General features: G+C 46.4%; 1 protein-coding gene across 4 annotated transcripts in view; it reads left to right on the top strand.

The window, feature by feature from the left end:
* Window positions 1-9,551: 9,551 nt before the first annotated feature.
* EFR3A (EFR3 homolog A) overlaps window positions 9,552-17,988 on the top strand; it is an 83,046-nt gene continuing 74,609 nt past the window's right edge. For all 4 annotated transcript variants that reach the window (XM_081918750.1, XM_081918749.1, XM_081918747.1 and 1 more), the window contains exon 1: window positions 9,552-9,677. The gene's annotated coding sequence lies outside the window, so the exon portion shown is untranslated. The remainder of the gene's footprint in view (window positions 9,678-17,988) is intronic.

Raw genomic sequence — 17,988 nt, 5'->3', positions numbered from 1 at the left:
AAGACATACCACATAGGGGGAAAAAAAACAATCTTTTTATATGCAACAACAGCTGCCAGGGTAGTCATTGTTATTCTAAAGCACCAAGGCTGCAGCAAGCAAAGGCAGCACAGTCTGCTGCTTGTGGCTGGAAAGCCAAACAGGATATTTGTGACTGTTGCCATGGGAACAAAGGGGCAGTCCATTCTGTACTGAGCACCGGATGTTAGCTCAGTGGGTTTGTCATATGACCTGTACAGGATGTACATGGGTTGAGTTTCTCTCTGTATGTTGAAGAGAGCAGACATGTTTTACTGTATGACTGCTAAAAGACACAAATAAAAGGACATGTAGATACGTTACTGTCTGTGTCTGATTCCCCTCCCTGGGGATATGCAGGGAGGAGGAGAGGAGGAGAAGCAGTTGGTGTGTTTTCCTCACAGCCTGAGGAAAATCGCCGGAACGGACCTCGTGTTTATCCTGCCGGGAGTCGCCGGAGGGAGGTCTAAGGAATTCAGCCGGTGCCTGAACAGATAGGCACATACCGATGACCGGGTAGCAGAATTCCAACATTGGTAGCAGAGGATGGTTCCTGTTTTCATCGCCCTCTGCATCAGGAGGTGGCTTCCATGGATGCCTGAGGTGAGAAAGCTGATTCTCTGCAGCCAGAAGCTGACCAGAGCAAGCTGGAAGCAAAAGCCACGGAGCCCAGGTATGTGATTTTCGGGCTTAGAAGAGTGGATGCAGATTGAGTTATTTTCTGCTTCGAGGGAGCAGCGTTTGGGAAACAGCTCCAGTTAAAAGTGAAACCGCATTCCGAACATTACTGTGGTTTCTTCTCCAAGGGATTGGAATGTACTGTTGCTAAGCGACGCCTTTCAGTGAAGGCTGAGCCTCACAGAGGAGAAGTGAAAGCAACAATAGAATGTTTTGACTACAAAGGCTGAGGAGCTCTTGGAAATTTCCAACGCAGCCAGCGTTGAGAGCTGCCAGGTGCACAGAGTGTAAACAAGCCAGCTTTTGGATTTTAGAGGCTTGTGTTTTAAAGAGTCAATGCAAGGACTCAAAATGGATGCCAAGAAGGGGGGAGCCCTGCCTTCTCCGCCCCTTTTGACCAGTGACAATTATGCATCTTGGTCTATTAAGATGAAGGCCCTGCTGCAGAATCAGAGACTGTTTGCAGTGATTGAGAACCCCATTCCTGCAGCGCCAACGCGTGCTTGGGAGTCACAGGATGTGAAGGCCAGAACTGCTATAATTCTGTGCGTGTCAGATTCGCAGTTGATCCACATACAAGGCTTAGAGCACGCGAGAGATGTTTGGAACACGCTGAGAAGGACACATCAGAGAGATGCAGGTTCTTCAGCGTTGCTGTATTTTGAGAAGCTGACCAACCTGAGGCTTGCACCTGATGGAGATGTTCAAGCGCACCTGACGGAAATGAAATTTCTGCGTCAACAGATGGTGGAACGCAATTTCCGTCTGCAGGAGGAAGTGTTTTGCTTCATGGTGATCAACAGCCTGAATCGGACTTACAAAACAGTTGCCAGTCAGCTGGGGTCTCTCCCAGCGAATGATCTCACGTCGGAGAGGGTCTTTGCCGTCGTGTTGAATGAACATGACAGACTTGCCGCCCTAGACGTGAAGGACAGAGGGAGGGAAGAACGGAGTTCTAACGCCCCCACTGCTCAAGCTACTGGAGGAGATGCTGTAGCTATGAACGTTGTCCGATGCTACAATTGTGACCAGACGGGGCATCTACAGCGGAACTGTACGAAGCCACGTCGGAAGAAAGGAGCTAAGGCGAGCTCCACAAAGTCTGAGGCGTCAGACGAAGGTCACACCAAGCCAAAGGCAAAGACTGCAAAGGCTTTGATGTCGCTAAAAGCCACACCAGAAGCGGGAAATTTCTTTGTCCTAGACACTGGATGTACCCAGCATATGTGTCGACACAGAGGACTATTTTCTACGTTTAAGAAGCAAAGCTTCGCTGTGCAACTAGCCAACGGACAAGAGCTGGAAGCGACCGGAATTGGGACTGTGTATCTTAAAAGTCTGAACTTGACTATAAACAATGTTTATTTGGTTCCAGAATTGAAGTTTAATCTGCTCAGCGTTTCGCAGATTGCCAAGAAGGGACTGAAACTGTCCTATGATGATCAACACTGCGAGATCTACAAAGATGGAGAGTTGTATCTTTCTGCCAAAGAGAAAGATGGACTGTATTTGTTGACTTTTGATCGAAGTGATTACATGGAATGTAATTCTTGTGATTCTAACATGATCTCTTTTGCAGGTGTAGCTGAGAAAAACGTCAAGCAGGTGACCTCGAGGGGCAAAAGAGCATTTCAGCGGGTGTATGCTGATGTGATTGGTCCTTTAGAACCATCTAGAGGCAATGCAAAGTATTACCTAATATGTGTTGATTCTTTTACAGGTTTTGTCTGGATTTATCTTTTGGAGAGACCGAAAGAAGCCTTAGAAAGGTTTAAAGAGTTTTGTGACAAGGTTAAAAGTATGCATGATGCTGACATAGATTGTCTTTGCACAGATGAGAAGCCAATTTTTCTTTTACAGGAGTTCCAGAGGTTCCTGAAGAAGAAAGGGATAAAACACAAACTTGCAGCTTCCGAAGAAGCTTGGAATAGATGTGTTTGTGTGAGGGTGAACAAAGAATTGCAAAAGGGAATGCATGCGCAATTACTTAGTTCACATCTGCCACATGAGTACTGGGCTGAATCGCTAATGTCATATTGTTACACGTGGTTGAGAAAGTTTTCAAAAGAGTTGGGAAGTTCTCCTTTTGAGAAACTGTTCCACAGAAAACCTTCTGTTGCCCATTTCAAGGTTTTTGGGTCTCATGTGAGGACAGAAGCTCCGGGTGGAGTAAAGAATGCCAGAGGCATTTTTGTGGGTTATGAAAAGGGTCTCTACAGAGTAATTTTGTCTGAATCTGGAAAGGTGATTCTCACAAAATTTCTAGAGAGTGCTCCTGAACAGGAGAGAGTGATTGTTCACACATTTCCCACAGGTGATGATGATTCTGATGATGATGATGATGATGATGTTGATTTTATTGAGTTCAGTAGTACTGATGATGACAGCGATAGCTCAGACAGCTCAGTTGTCACAGTCATTGAGAGGAAGTCTCACACAATGACCAGACCCTCAGAAGAGGAGGATGAACCACTGATTAAGCTTAGTACTGGTTCTCCAGAGAGTTCAGAGGCTGAACCAGAAAGCAGAGAAGAGCAGCACCTCTTACGTAGGTCTGAGAGAGCAACGAAGGGTGTACCACCCAAGAGGTATTCACAAGAGTTTGCTTACCTAACTGTTGCTGTTGTAAATGACCAAGGTCAGATTGAAGCTGTGTCTGAGTCAGAGACAAAGGCACAACAGAGAGTTGTTAACCAAGGTAATGCAGAAGCACTCATTCCTTGGAAGTCTTGGAGGGCTTCTTGTGATTCTAACATGATTTCTTTTGCAGGTGTAGCTGAGAAAGACGTCAAGCAGGTGACCTCGAGGGTCAAAAGAGCATTTAAGCGGGTGTATGCTGATGTGATTGGTCCTTTAGAACCATCTAGAGGCAATGCAAAGTATTACCTGATATGTGTTGATTCTTTTACAGGTTTTGTCTGGATTTATCTTTTGGAGAGACCGAAAGAAGCCTTAGAAAGGTTTAAAGAGTTTTGTGACAAGGTTAAAAATATGCATGATGCTGACATAGATTGTCTTTGCACAGATGAGAAGCCAATTTTTCTTTTACAGGAGTTCCAGAGGTTCCTGAAGAAGAAAGGGATAAGACACAAACTTGCAGCTTCCGAAGAAGCTTGGAATAAATGTGTTTGTGTTAGGGTGAACAAAGAATTGCAAAAGGGAATGCATGCGCAATTGCTAAGTTCACATCTGCCACATGAGTACTGGGCTGAATCGCTAATGTCATTCTGTTACACGTGGTTGAGAAAGTTTTCAAAAGAGTTGGGAAGTTCTCCTTTTGAGAAACTGTTCCACAGAAAGCCTTCTGTTGCCCATTTCAAGGTTTTTGGGTCTCATGTGAGAACAGAAGCTCCAGGTGGAGTAAAGAATGCCAGAGGCATTTTTGTGGGTTATGAAAAGGGTCTCTACAGAGTAATTTTGTCTGAATCTGGAAAGGTGATTCTCACAAAATTTCTAGAGAGTGCTCCTGAACAGGAGAGAGTGATTGTTCACACATTTCCCACAGGTGATGATGATTCTGATGATGATGATGATGATGTTGATTTTATTGCGTTCAGTAGTACTGATGATGACAGCGATAGCTCAGACAGCTCAGTTGTCACAGTCATTGAGAGGAAATCTCACATAATGACTAGACCCTCAGAAGAGGAGGACGAACCACTGATTAAGCTTAGTACTGGTTCTCCAGAGAGTTCAGAGGCTGAACCAGAAAGCAGAGAAGAGCAGCACCTCTTACGTAGGTCTGAGAGAGCAACGAAGGGTGTACCACCCAAGAGGTATTCACAAGAGTTTGCTTACCTAACTGTTGCTGTTGTAAACGACCAAGGTCAGATTGAAGCTGTGTCTGAGTCAGAGACAAAGGCACAACAGAGAGTTGTAAACCAAGGTAATGCAGAAGCACTCATTCCTTGGAAGTCACACAACCAGAGAGGTACATTGGTAAAACCAGTGGCGGATAGTTCCAAGGGTGGAACTGAAACAACAGGGGAATGTTATAAGTATAACAACTGTTTGTTTTCTTCTCTGGATGACGCTTTGCTCGCAGCACGCATTGATACTTTAGGGGGAGGATGTTATTCTAAAGCACCAAGGCTGCAGCAAGCAAAGGCAGCACAGTCTGCTGCTTGTGGCTGGAAAGCCAAACAGGATATTTGTGACTGTTGCCATGGGAACAAAGGGGCAGTCCATTCTGTACTGAGCACCGGATGTTAGCTCAGTGGGTTTGTCATATGACCTGTACAGGATGTACATGGGTTGAGTTTCTCTCTGTATGTTGAAGAGAGCAGACATGTTTTACTGTATGACTGCTAAAAGACACAAATAAAAGGACATGTAGATACGTTACTGTCTGTGTCTGATTCCCCTCCCTGGGGATATGCAGGGAGGAGGAGAGGAGGAGAAGCAGTTGGTGTGTTTTCCTCACAGCCTGAGGAAAATCGCCGGAACGGACCTCGTGTTTATCCTGCCGGGAGTCGCCGGAGGGAGGTCTAAGGAATTCAGCCGGTGCCTGAACAGATAGGCACATACCGATGACCGGGTAGCAGAATTCCAACAGTCATTGCCACTGAATGGAAATCTCAGGACACACCAACCAAAGAAGAATGGATTTGTAAATTAAGTGAGTATATAGAATTGGCAAAATGAACTTCAGTTATAAGATATCGATCAAATCAAAAGTTAAGAATGGAGTGGAAGTATTTCGAAGATTATATGTCAAAACATTGTTCTAATAATGTCATGCTAATAGGCTTAGAATAAAAAATGTAAGCAATAACAAAACCAATGAAGAAAGAAGGAAAAATCAGAATTTAACAAAAATAATTTATTATAGAATGCAAGGGGAAAAGGTAGAAAGAAATATAAAGAAGTCAAATTGCTGTGCAGGGAAGTAGAGGGTGGGGGGTTTTATAATTAAGTGTATAATTATGCAGTTGTTGTAATTCAGATATTATATGTTATGTGAGGGAATCATTGGGAATTTTGGTTATTATGTATATATGTTAAGTTTCAATAAAGATCTGGGTGGGGGAATGTGTGGAATTAAGCATTCGCAGGGCTACTGGAAAGCAGCGCCAGCGTCACCACCAGTGAGGTACCCATGGCGCCATCAGAGCATTTGCATCTTATAGGGATCTCAAACTGCACGCACCCAGAGTCTGAGAAAAACATTACGACGTCACTGCCAGTCTGGGTAGACAGTGCTGAGCTGCATGGATGGATTGGCCCAATAGATAGAAGACAACATCACATGCTCATGGATGGATGGATGCTACATGTATGTTACATGCGAGAAAAGTGGCTGCATTTTTAAGTTGGCATATGTAAACCAAGAGCATTATCTTTCCAGCTGAGATGTCTCAGAAAGGAACCCCACTCAATGGACCAGAATGTGGTCTACCCCCCCCCCCCTTAAATCCATATCAACGAAAAGAAAAGTACTCACTCTGAAACTCACCTACAGGTGGTAACTAGCGCTAATACGCCCAGGAACCTCACCAAAATGCTGGAGAGGGTGCACCTCCACAGGCACATACCTCCACATGTGGTGGGAGTGCCCCAAAATCCAACTATTCTGGACAACAGTCATACGAGAACTATGTAAAATAACTAAGCAAGTATTGGAAGTCACCCCAGAATTGACCCTACTTAACATCTTCCAAGACAATAATGCCCATTTACACCACAAAGAACTCATAACCCACCTACTTTCAGTAGCCAGAAACACCATAACCAGACACTGTCAGAAGTAAGCATGGACCAATGGTACCAAATATTATGGGAAACAGCCTTACTAGAAAAATTAACCAATACAGTGGTACCTCTAGATACAAATGGGATCCGTTCGCATCTAGAAGTAAACATAAGTAGTGACGGCACATCTGCGCACGCACGAGTCGCTTTCCGCCACTTCTGTGCATGCGTGTGACGTCATTTTGAGCGTCTCCGTTTAACGTGCTCTGTTACTTCCGGGTTGCCGAGGAGCACAACTTGAATGCGCTCAACTCGAAGCGTATTCAACCTGAGGTATGACTGTAAACTGAAACTGACACAGGGACAAACAGAAGAAGACACCTTCACTCTGTTATGGCTCCCCTTTATCACATACACAGCCCAACAAGACAATGACAATAATCCACCAACAGCATACAAATCAATATGACTAACCTGATCCAAAACACCCACCCACCCCACTCACACATGAAAACAAAGATCACCACAGCCAACCACAAATGAACAACCACACCCTAGGCCAACCCCAACCTCTCTCACCACCAAAGGAACACAAGTGAATAGCAGAGGACCTGCACAAGCGATGCTGACACAAAACCCCACATATATTAAGTATAATAGAAAAAGCGCCACCCGACCCCACCCATCTTCCCCACCTCTCCACCTCTTTCCCCCTCTTCTTCCTAATGTCTCAACAAAGAAACTGATCTGTAAAAAATGTTACTTGGAGAGAGAGAGAGAGAGAGAGAGAGAGAGAGAGATATTGCACATACTTTTGTAAACCAAGAAAATCTTTAATAAAAATACATTAAAAAGGAAAGGAAGGAAGGAAGGAAGGAAGGCAGGCCCCCACAGCATATGTTCAAAAGCTCTCCGTTTTCAGGACTTTCCCCCCAACCAAAGACGAATTCTCTTCTATAGAAAAGACACTCTGAATGTACTCGGAGGTTCCTGGCCTTCACTTAAAGCACTCTGTGTTATTTGGCCACTCTGTGTGCGATGGGAGTGTGCCCATGCACACAATGTTCAATTATGTTTCTTCAGAGGTTAAATGTGCCCTGCACAAAGAACTGGACACTTTTCTTACAATACAAGAATCAGGAGGTGCTGCACTCTCCTTCCTTGCAGGTTTCCAAGCAGAGGTCAGATGGCCATATATCATCATCATCATCATAGTAATAATTTATTATTTATACCCCGCCCATCTGGCTGGGCTTCCCCAGCCACTCTGGGCGGCTTCCAACCAAATATTAAAATACAGTAACACATCAAACATTAAAAGCTTCCCTGAACAGGGCTGCCTCCAGATGTCTTCTAAATGTTTGGTAGTTGTTGTTCTTTTTGACATCTGATGGGAGGGCGTTCCACAGGGAAGGGTGCCACTACCGAGAAGGCCCTCTGCCTGGTTCCCTGTAACTTGGCTTCTCACAGTGAGGGAACTGCCAGAAGGCCCTCGGCACTGGACCTCAGTGTCCGGGTAGAACGATGGGGGTGGAGACGCTCCTTCAGATATACTGAACTGAGGCCATTTATACATGATCGAGGTCATGGATGCTTTAGCTGAGATTTCTGCATTGCAGGGGGTTGGACTAGATTACCCTCAGGTCCCTTCCAACTCTCCATTTCTATGATTCTACAAATCATCAAAGGCCTTAAAATGTTCTTGCTATGATGGAAAAAAGAAAATGAAATGAGATAGAACTTAGATTTCCCTCTACCTATTTAAGGGCTTTATATTCTTTGGTGATCACTCCTAGCAGAGTAAGATTGGCTTCCATGAACACAGTCTTACCAGTGAGTCCGTAAGTGACTGTGGAGGCCAATTCTGGATCCACACGTCCTTCTACAGTGGGGACATGGGTTTCTGGGCAGGACCTGATCATGGAGAGGGTTTACAAAACATACCTTCCTCTTAGCACATTTCTCCTTTTTGTTTGAGCATCTTCAAAGCCCATGACACCTTTGGTAAAGGCTGTTCTCCAGTTGGAGGACTTGCAGGCCAGTGTTTCCCAGTTGTCAGTGTTTATACTACATTTTAAAAGATTTGCCTTGAGAGGGTCTTTAAACCTCTTTTGTTGACCACCAGCATTACGCTTTCCATTTTTAAGTTCAGAATAGAGTAGTTGCTTTGGAAGACGATAATCAGGCATCCGAACAACATGACCAGTCCAACAAAGTTGATGTTGAAGAATCATTGCTTTGACCCTGGTGAGCTTGCCTTCTTCCAATACACTGGCATTAATTCGCCTGTCTTCCCAAGTGATATGTGAAATTTTTCGGAGACACCGTTGATGGAATCTTTCGAAGAGTTGGAGATGGCGTTTAGAAGTGGTCCATGTTTCACAAGCATACAGTAAGGTTGGTAGTACAATAGCTTTCTAATGAAGCATTTATGGTTTCCCTTCAGCAAGACCCTTTACGTAATGATAAAACTGTGGTTAAGAAAATAATAACCTTGTACAGTGGTACCTCTGGTTGCGAACAGGATCCGTTCCGGAGCCCTGTTCACAACATGAGCAGAACGCAACCTGCGCCTGCGCGGGTCATGATTCGCCGCTTCCGTGCATGCGCGTGATGTCATTTTGGGCACCTGAGCCTGCGCGAGTGGCAAAACCTGAAAGTAACCCTTTCTGGTACTTCCAGGTCGCTGCGGGACGCGACCTGAAAACGCGCAACCTGAAGCAAACGTAACATGCGGTATGACTGTACTGTTTTGATCTCAACTTTTTATATTCTTTTTTAAAAGAAAAGTAATTGCATCGAAACAGTAGAATAAAAAAGACATCATAAAATAATAATAAATTTCTCTCCCACTTAGGTCTCTCTAACCAAATATTCTCATCCCTGGGAAAGGCGCTCTCTGTACATGCTCAGAGGCCCCTCAAAGTAGTTGACAACATTTATTTATTGAACCGAAATATATACGTATGCAAAGCTGGCTAACGCTGCCTAAACATTCAAGGATCTAAGTGCTGAGCCCTGGCTTACAAATATGTGCTGCTCTTCGCCTCGCCTTGCGCACAGAGGATGCAGTTGCGGCGGCGTTCCGCTGCGCTGCAGCAGCCCCTGGGCATCTTTCTCTGCCGCGCAACAGGGGCGGGAGGAGGAGGAGGAGGAGGGGAGAGAGAAGGACAGAAACTACAGCCCCCATCATGCAGAGCGCCTCGGCGAAGCCTTTAATAGGGTAGGGCGGGAGCAAGATGGCAGCAGCGGCGGCGGCTCCGGCTGCAAAGGGAAAGGGAGCGGCGCAGGTGAGTGCGTGCGCTGCCCGCCGCGGATGTGCGGGCATCGATCTCAGGCGCGGGTATCGCTTTGTAGAGGAGGATGCGCATAGGGTCCCATTTGCAGGGCCAGGGAGACGGCAGCGGCAGCAGCGACAGAGTCCGTCCTCCCTGCCTCATTTTTCCTCTCCCCTCCCTTGGCTTGGGCACAGTGGACTGAGGTGCATTGCAATTTTTTCCCCTTTTTTGCATGTTGCATTCTTAACATTTTATATGCCGCCTTTCCTCCCAGGAGCTCAAGGCGGCTTACATGGTCCTCTTCCTCCCCGTTTTTATCCATCCAACAGCCCTGCGAGGTAGGTTAGGCTGAGAGCTGGTGACTGGACCCAAGGTCACCCAATGAGCGTCATGGTTTTTATCTGAGCGTTTTCCCTTCCCCTTTTATCCCGTTTCCCCTCCATGCTTCCTCTCCCCTCCCGTTTCACCCCAACAACAATCTTGCAAGGTAGGCTAGCCTGGAAACAGCTGGCCAAGGTGATCACCCAAATCAGCTCCGTTGCCTGAAGGAGATTTGATCCCTGGTCACAGCCTTATGCTCTAGCCCAGTAGTTCCCAGTCTCCAGCTGCTTTTGGACTAGAACTCCCATCACCCCTAGCTAGCAAGACCAGCGGTCAGGGGTGATGGGAATTGTACTCCAAAAAACCCAATTGGAGACCCAAGTTTGGGAGACAGTGCTCTAGCCACTTCAACACACCACCTAATTCACACAAAGCGTAGAGCTTTCTTTGCTTATTGAACCCTGTGTCGTTGGCTGCGTCGTTATAATTATATCTGGGGTTTTCTCTCCCCCGCCCCTTTTCTTAACTTTATGCAGTCTGGAGAGGAAAGTATCTTTCATATTTAGCAGGACCAGGTGAAAAAAAGAGTTAGGTCTCTTGCTTAGCTACACCTGCTGAAATCTAGCTGAAATCTGAAGTCTGCGCGGCTATTAAAGGTGTAGAACCTTCTTCTCCTTTGCATCTGCCCCACCATATGCAAAGCATGCCTTCTTCAAATGCCCCCTTGCCAAACCCTCTTGCAGTGTGTTGAGCGTGCGCTCATAGCTGTCAGGAAGATTTGACAATCCCTGTCGCTCCTCCATTTGCAGTCAGAACCCGTGGCTGGGAAGGTGGGAAATCCTTGCTGATCAGCTTATAGCTGCTAATCTGTTTGTCATCCCCGCACACACCTGCTTTCCTACGCTCCCTGCCCCTACAGATAAGGCAACTATATCATGTCAGTTCTGGTGCCGAGGAGGAAGAGATTCTTCTCTGTTATGAAAAGAAGCGCTCATCAAATCCCCAAGTCTGGATTTGGAGTGGGGGGGGGGTGAGAATGCGGCACAAATGCCAAGATAACCCTTGTTTGTGTCCCTGCTTCCTCTCCTCTCCAGATTAGGAACCTGAGAAGCAGCCTTTTACAAAGCTTTGAGCCATTTAGCTTAGTATTGTCTACACTGACTGGCAGCAGCTCCCAGGGTTTCAGGCAAGGGACATTCCCAGTCCTACCTGGAACATTCTGCATGCTAAGCAGGTGCATTAACACAGAGCCCTTAATTTGTCAGTATGCTCAAAGCAATCTCTTTTCCCCTTCCCCAAGGTGTTGGTATTTTGGGGTAGGAGTCAATCATATGCCAACAGGTTAAGCAATGGGCTGTAGCTCAGCAGGAGAGCACCTCTGTCCTACATGCAGAAGGTTCCTGATTTAAAATAAAAAAATCCTTCCAGTAGCACCTTGTTGTTGTTGTCGTCGTTTAGTCGTGTCCAACTCTTCGTGACCCCCTGGACCAGAGCACGCCAGGCACTCCTGTCTTCCACTGCCTCCCGCAGTTTGGTCAAACACATGTTGGTAGCTTTGAGAACACTGTCCAACCATCTCGTCTTCTGTTGCCTCCTTCTTGTGCCCTCCATCTTTCCCAACATCAGGGTATAGAAGCTCCATTTGGCTATCATGCTTCTGCCGCTGTTAATTTGTTTAATCAACCTCCTGAAAAATCATCTAAAGCAGCCTTCCTCAAACTTGGCCCTCCAGCTGTTTTTGGGACTACAATTCCCATCATCCCTGACCACTGGTGCTGCTAGCTAGGGATCATGGGATTTGTAGTCCCAAAACATCTGGAGGGCTGAGGTTGAGGAAGTCTGCTCTAAAGTAAGGATGGGGAAGCTGTGGCCTTCCAAATATTGCTGGACTACAACTCCCATCATTCCTGGCAATTGGCTACGCTGGCTGGCACTGATGGGAACTGTATCCCACAGCATCTGGCTGCCTCTGATCTGTAGAGTCACAGATCAGGTTCACTGCTCTAAAACCAATATCAATAATTACATTGTGTGGCTGCACACTGTAATTGCCATTCATGTGATGATGGCTTGGTTTTATTGTGCTGAATCTGCTGCCAATCAGTTTTATTGGATTTCGGGTTCTAGGAAACAGGAAGACAGGAAGTTAATAACCTCTATCTTCGCTTCTCGCTTTCCCTACAACAGGCATAGGCAAACTTGGCCCTCCAGATGTTTTGGGACTATAATTCCCATCACCTCTGACCATTGGTCCTGTTAGCTAGGGATGATGGGAGTTGTAGTCCCAAAACATCTGGAGGGCCGAGTTTGCCTATGCCTGCCCTACAACGTTTAAGACTTCTACCCAATTACCCTGGTTATCTTTTTATTTCTGGTATACTCAAAAGTCCTGCTTCTGAAACTTTTGCATTCCCCCCCCTTGGTAAGTACCCCCCCCCCAAACCATTCATCTTTAGGGCTGTCCTATACTGCTTCTTTTCTAACTCTGTGCTCTTCACTTGAGAAAATGTTTGCTGGCTTTCTTTGATTAGAAAACACAGATAAACACTTAAACAGATGTTGCCGTTTGGGAGAATTAAGGGGTGGTATTCAGCTAAGTTTTACTCAGAGTAAACCAACTTAAATTAATGAACAGGGTTTACTCTGAGTAAAACTTAAGTTGGCTACCACCCATGGTTGTTTAATGTTTAACTCTAAATACCTAGCAGTTGCAGAGTTTGTTTGGCAGTAGAAGATGGCAATAAATAATAATGCAAATGTTGGGTTTATTGACTCATAGACTCATAGACGTGTAGATGAGACCCCCCCCCCCCCCGGATCATCTAGTCCTATCTTCTGCAAGGCAGAAATCACAACTAAAGTACAAGACTCATTAGAGATGTTTAGAAAATTCATTGTTCTGATATGCTGAAGGAACCAAATTCCCTGCTACTGGCAATGGAGTCTGGTTTGTTATAGTAGATTGTTGTTGTTGTTTAGTCGTGTCCGACTCTTCGTGACCCCATGGACCAGAGCACGCCAGGCACTCCTGTCTTCCACTGCCTCCCGCAGTTTGGTCAAACTCATGCTGGTAGCTTCGAGAACACTGTCCAACCATCTCGTCCTCTGTCGTCCCCTTCTCCTTGTGCCCTCCATCTTTCCCAACATCAGGGTCTTTTCCAGGGAGTCTTCTCTTCTCATGAGGTGGCCAAAGTATTGGAGCCTCAGCTTCAGGATCTGTCCTTCCAGGAAGCACTCAGGGCTGATTTCCTTCAGAATGGAGAGGTTTGATCTCCTTGTAGTCCATAGGACTCCCAAGAGTCTCCTCTAGCACTATAATTCAAAAGCATCAATTCTTTGGCGATAGTAGACTGTAGCGGGTGTCAAATGGAATTGTGTCCTGGTTGGTTTTTTTGTGTGTGTGTATGGTCGTAGTTTTTTCAATAGCAGATTCCAGGCTGCTGCTATTTTTGGGGTGGGGGTAGGATTCAATTAGGGCTATTCAGGTTGCATAATTATAGTTGATCTTCGTGCAACAAACCTGTTTCCCTGGAAGATCAGACTTTTTTGCAGTAAGGAAAGTGACGAGAAAATTCAAGACAAAAAGTGTAAGCTAACACTTGCTTTGCTGCAGCTTCACCTAACCTCCCCACAAATGCTCATTAAATAGCCAGCACTGTCTAATCTCATTGCAAACAGATCAGGCTGTATACTGAACAAAACAGGTCAACTGGAACTGCCCTCATTTCAGAGGAGGTGGACTCTGCTTGGGAGCTACAGTTTTCTGAAAGAGACAACAGCAAAAAGGGATGCATGGTGACTGTAAGCTATGTGTAAATAAAATCCAGTATACCATTACAAAATATAAGAGTGCTTAGCATTTGCATGGATCTACAGGGGATGCAATCTGCTTCTGAGTGCACCAGCTTTCGCTGTGAAAATGGCAAGCCAGGAATAAGGCTGCTGATTGCGAGGCAGCTCATGCTGTGATTAAAGTACAATCCTGAGCATATACCGAGATTTTATTTGTCTCTTTAGCTTCTTATTGGCTGTGGTTCTCTAAGGAAATCAGGCAGAGATCTTTCTCACGCAGGCACCCTGTGATCCCTTTAACTGACATTCCAAGGGGATGAATTTGGGAGCGCTTCCAGAAGGATGCACGCCAGGAATGGGAAACCAGTGACTCCAGGAAGGCTACAGGTCTCTTGCTTCTGTCAGCCCCAGGCAGCGCAGCCAGTGGTCAGAGGTGATGGGTGGTTGCTGTCTTAAAATGTATAGACTCATAGAATTGCAGAGTTGGAAAAGACCATGCGGGTCATCTTGTCCAAACCCCTGCAATGGGGAATCTTTCACCCAGGGTGGGGTCCGAATCCATGCAGTTAAGAGGACCACAGATTCCCCATCCAATATCTAGTCAAATATGAGTGGTTTCAGAGGCAGGTATAAAAGATAGTTGGTAGAGCACGAGACTCTTCATCTCAGGGTTGTGGGTTTGAGCCCCACGTTGGGTAAAAGATTCCTACATTTCAGGTGGCTGAACCAGAGATGACCCAGTCTTGGTAACACCCAACTCTACAGTTCCATGCGTCTTCAGTACTATGAGGGAAAGATGAAGAAATTACCTGCATATACCCGGTATATCCCTTATACAGTGGTACCTCGGGTTAAGAACTTAATTCCTTCTGGAGGTCCGTTCTTAACCTGAAACTGTTCTTAACCTAAAGCGCCACTTTAGCTCATGGAGCCTCCCGCTGCTGCCGCACAATTTCTGTTCTCATCCTGAAGCAAAGGTACTATTTCTGGGTTAGCGGAGTCTGTAACCTGAAGCGTCTGTAACCTGAGGTATTACTGTATACATAATAGATCTCTGTGGTCTGTGAGAAAGTTCCATGGATTTCAGAAGTCCATTCCATAGTAAGGTGCCATCTCTACTATACATTTAAAGGACATGTTAGCTATTCTGGTTAACTCTGTGAGCTTGTGTACATTGGAATATGGGAAGCTTCTTTAGAATCGGGGAGTTGGATGGAGCCAGTCATCTAGTCCAAACCCTTGCATTGCATGAATCTCACCTAAAGCATCCGTGGCAGGTGACCATCCAATCTCCTCCTAAAAACCTCCAAGGAAGTAGAGCCCACCACCTCCAGAGAGTGACTGTTCCATGGTTGAATGGCTCTTACCACCAGAAAGTACTTCCTGAAGTTTAGTCGGAATCTCCTTTCTTAATAATAGAACAGGCGGAGAGCTGAAAAAAGCAGAGGAGAGATCAGTTGCAGACAGCTGCAGTCTCCGATTGCTTGGAAGAAACCCTGGAGAGGGACTTAGGTGGTTGTGGGAAGGTGGAGACCTTCAGTTCTCGCACTAATAATAATAATAATAATAATTAATAATAATAATAATAATAATAATAATAATAATAATAATAATAATAATAATAATTTATTATTTATACCCCACCCATCTGGCTGGGTTTCCCCAGCCACTCTGGTCGTCTTTCAACAGAACACTAAAATACAATAACCTATTAAACATTAAAAGCTTCCCTAAACAGGACTGCCTTCAGATGTCTTCTGAATGTCAGGTAGTTGTTTTTCTCTTTGACATCTGGTGGGAGGGCGTTCCACAGGGCGGGCGCCACTACCGAGAAGGCCCTCTGCCTGGTTCCCTGTAACTTGGCTTCTCACAGTAAGGGAACCACCAGAAGGCCCTCAACACTGGACCTCGGTCTGGGCAGAACGATGGGGGTGGAGACGCTCCTTCCCCCATTGGTTCAAGTACTACCCATCGGAGCAGGAGAAAACAAGCCCTAATACCAAGTCAGACCACTGGTCCATTTAGCTGCATATTGTCTACACTGGCTGGCAGCAGCTCTCCAGAGTTTTGAGCGGGGCTCCATTCCAGCCCTTCTGGAGATGCTGGAGACTGAAGCTGAGCTACAGCCTTTCCCCTTATCATTGCCATCGGTGGACTACATAGACACAATAAATTTGGATGAAAGCGCATGTTGAAGTCTGAGCCTGTGTTCTCCATTAAATGAGGCAACCCTGGAAAGCGATGTTGCTGTCCACAGCATTGGTGCAAAGAAGTTATTGCAATGAAGACAAGCACCGAAGCTCTTGAAATGTTAATGTTGTGCCCCTGTGCCGACACTCCTCTAACGACTCTTCCCAAATGAGGCAAAATAGTTGAGTGTTGTGGGCGGCTTTGCACTTGACATTTTCAGTGTGGGTATAAATAACCAGAGTGCGAAACAGGCAGGCTCCCCGTCAGTTGTCAAAGGCACGTGCAGGGAATGGTGACCATTCCCTGCAAAACGCGCAGAAGCAAGCGTTTGATTCTTGGCTGCCCCTTCTGCGATAAAGCGTCTATTTATACATGCACCCTCTGTTCACACTGGATGAGGGATGTGTGCGTATACGTGTATATATAAAACACCAGATTTTGTTTTAATCTTTAAAAATAGTGGGTTTGAGACACATGTGGGGAGCTGTTTTAGGCTGACACAAATCAAATTAATAGTTGTCGGTTGGGGTGTGGGCAGGCAATCCTATGGCGAGATCTGTCTGGGTGAGCAGTTTAGGATGCGGCCGATCTCGGGCTCGGTCAGCTGATTCCCCTCTCGGCTGGAGTCAAATTCACAACCCTGGCTCAGCTCATTATAGGTAAAGGTAAAGGGACCCCTGACCATTAGGTCCAGTCATGGCCAACTCTGGGGTTGCGGCGCTCATCTCGCTTTATTGGCCAAGGGAGCCAGCGTACAGCTTTCGGGTCATGTGGCCAGCATGACTGAGCCACTTCTGGTAACCAGAGCAGCACACAGAAATGCTGTTTACCTTCCTGCCAGAGCAGTACCTATTTATCTACCTATGCTTTGTGCTTTCGAACTGCTAGGTTGGCAGGAGCAGGGAGCGAGCAACAGGAGCTCACCCCGTCGCGGGGATTTGAACCACTCACCTTCTGATCGGGAAGTCTTAGGCTCTGTGGTTTAACCCACAGCGCCACCCGCCTCCCCAGCCCATTATACGTTGATGTAAATTGCTATCCTGGCTCAGCTGCTGAGCCAAAGCTGTTGTAAGTTTGCCAAAGGGGGGGGGAATCCTAAGCCTGTACACCACGCAGAGGCCCCCAACACCTAGGGGCCCAGTTCTTTTGCTCATGTTCTGAACGTTAAGGGGGAGGGGGAGGCTGAGTGTTCAACTGAGAGGGGAAGGAGGAAGAAGCTGTCAGGAGCTCAGCCTACACTCGAGTAGGACCCTGGTAGAGACACATGCTTGACTGGCATGTTCTCTCCCTCCTGGTCGATGGCTCAGGAGCTTCATAAGCTTTCTTCTGCCCGAACGTCACAGCAACCGATGCCTACCGACACCGGCACACTTAGGGATCCGCAGAGTTTGTGCATCATGCGCGTGACCTGACCTCAGCAACTCAGCATTTTGGCTAATCTACTTTATTGACATATGAACGCACACGGAGCACTGCAACATGGCTCCCTCTCTCTCTAGCATCAGAGAGAAAACAAAGGACAATAGTCCCAGTTCACGGAACACAGTAACACAAACATCTTGTCTCCATCACTTCCCACTCTGTGGAGTCAAAACATACACCATCATGTGAAATACAACAATCCCATGACTGCAATCATGGAACAGGAATTCTAACAGAAGCAGCCCCCGGCTGGCGGTGGCAGCAGGAGGCGAGGGGAGGCTGATTGTTGAGCCAGCGGCAGCTCCTCCTTCTCCTGCCATGTAAGGAAAAGATGGGGAAGCAGTCCCAGACTGGTGGCGACTGCAGCACGAGGGAGTGGAGGCCAAACAGGAGAGAGGAGGAGCCACTGGCTATTGAAGTCACACTGCCACCGTGTTTAGCACTGCCCCCTGGCTTCTCCTGACGTCCTGACATCACAATATCACATGCACAACACCCTGAGGTCATGTACACATCATCACCTCTCCAATCCTTGATGCAAGTTGGCGCCTTTGTCACCTGGTAATGTGGCTACCCAGCATAGAAGACAGTTTTAAAG

This window comes from Podarcis melisellensis (genome assembly GCF_964234715.1).
Source record: "Podarcis melisellensis genome assembly, chromosome: 7".
NCBI classification, from domain to species: domain Eukaryota; kingdom Metazoa; phylum Chordata; class Lepidosauria; order Squamata; family Lacertidae; genus Podarcis; species Podarcis melisellensis.
Note: the sequence above shows the minus strand (reverse complement) of the source record. Positions and strands in the feature narration are given on the sequence as shown.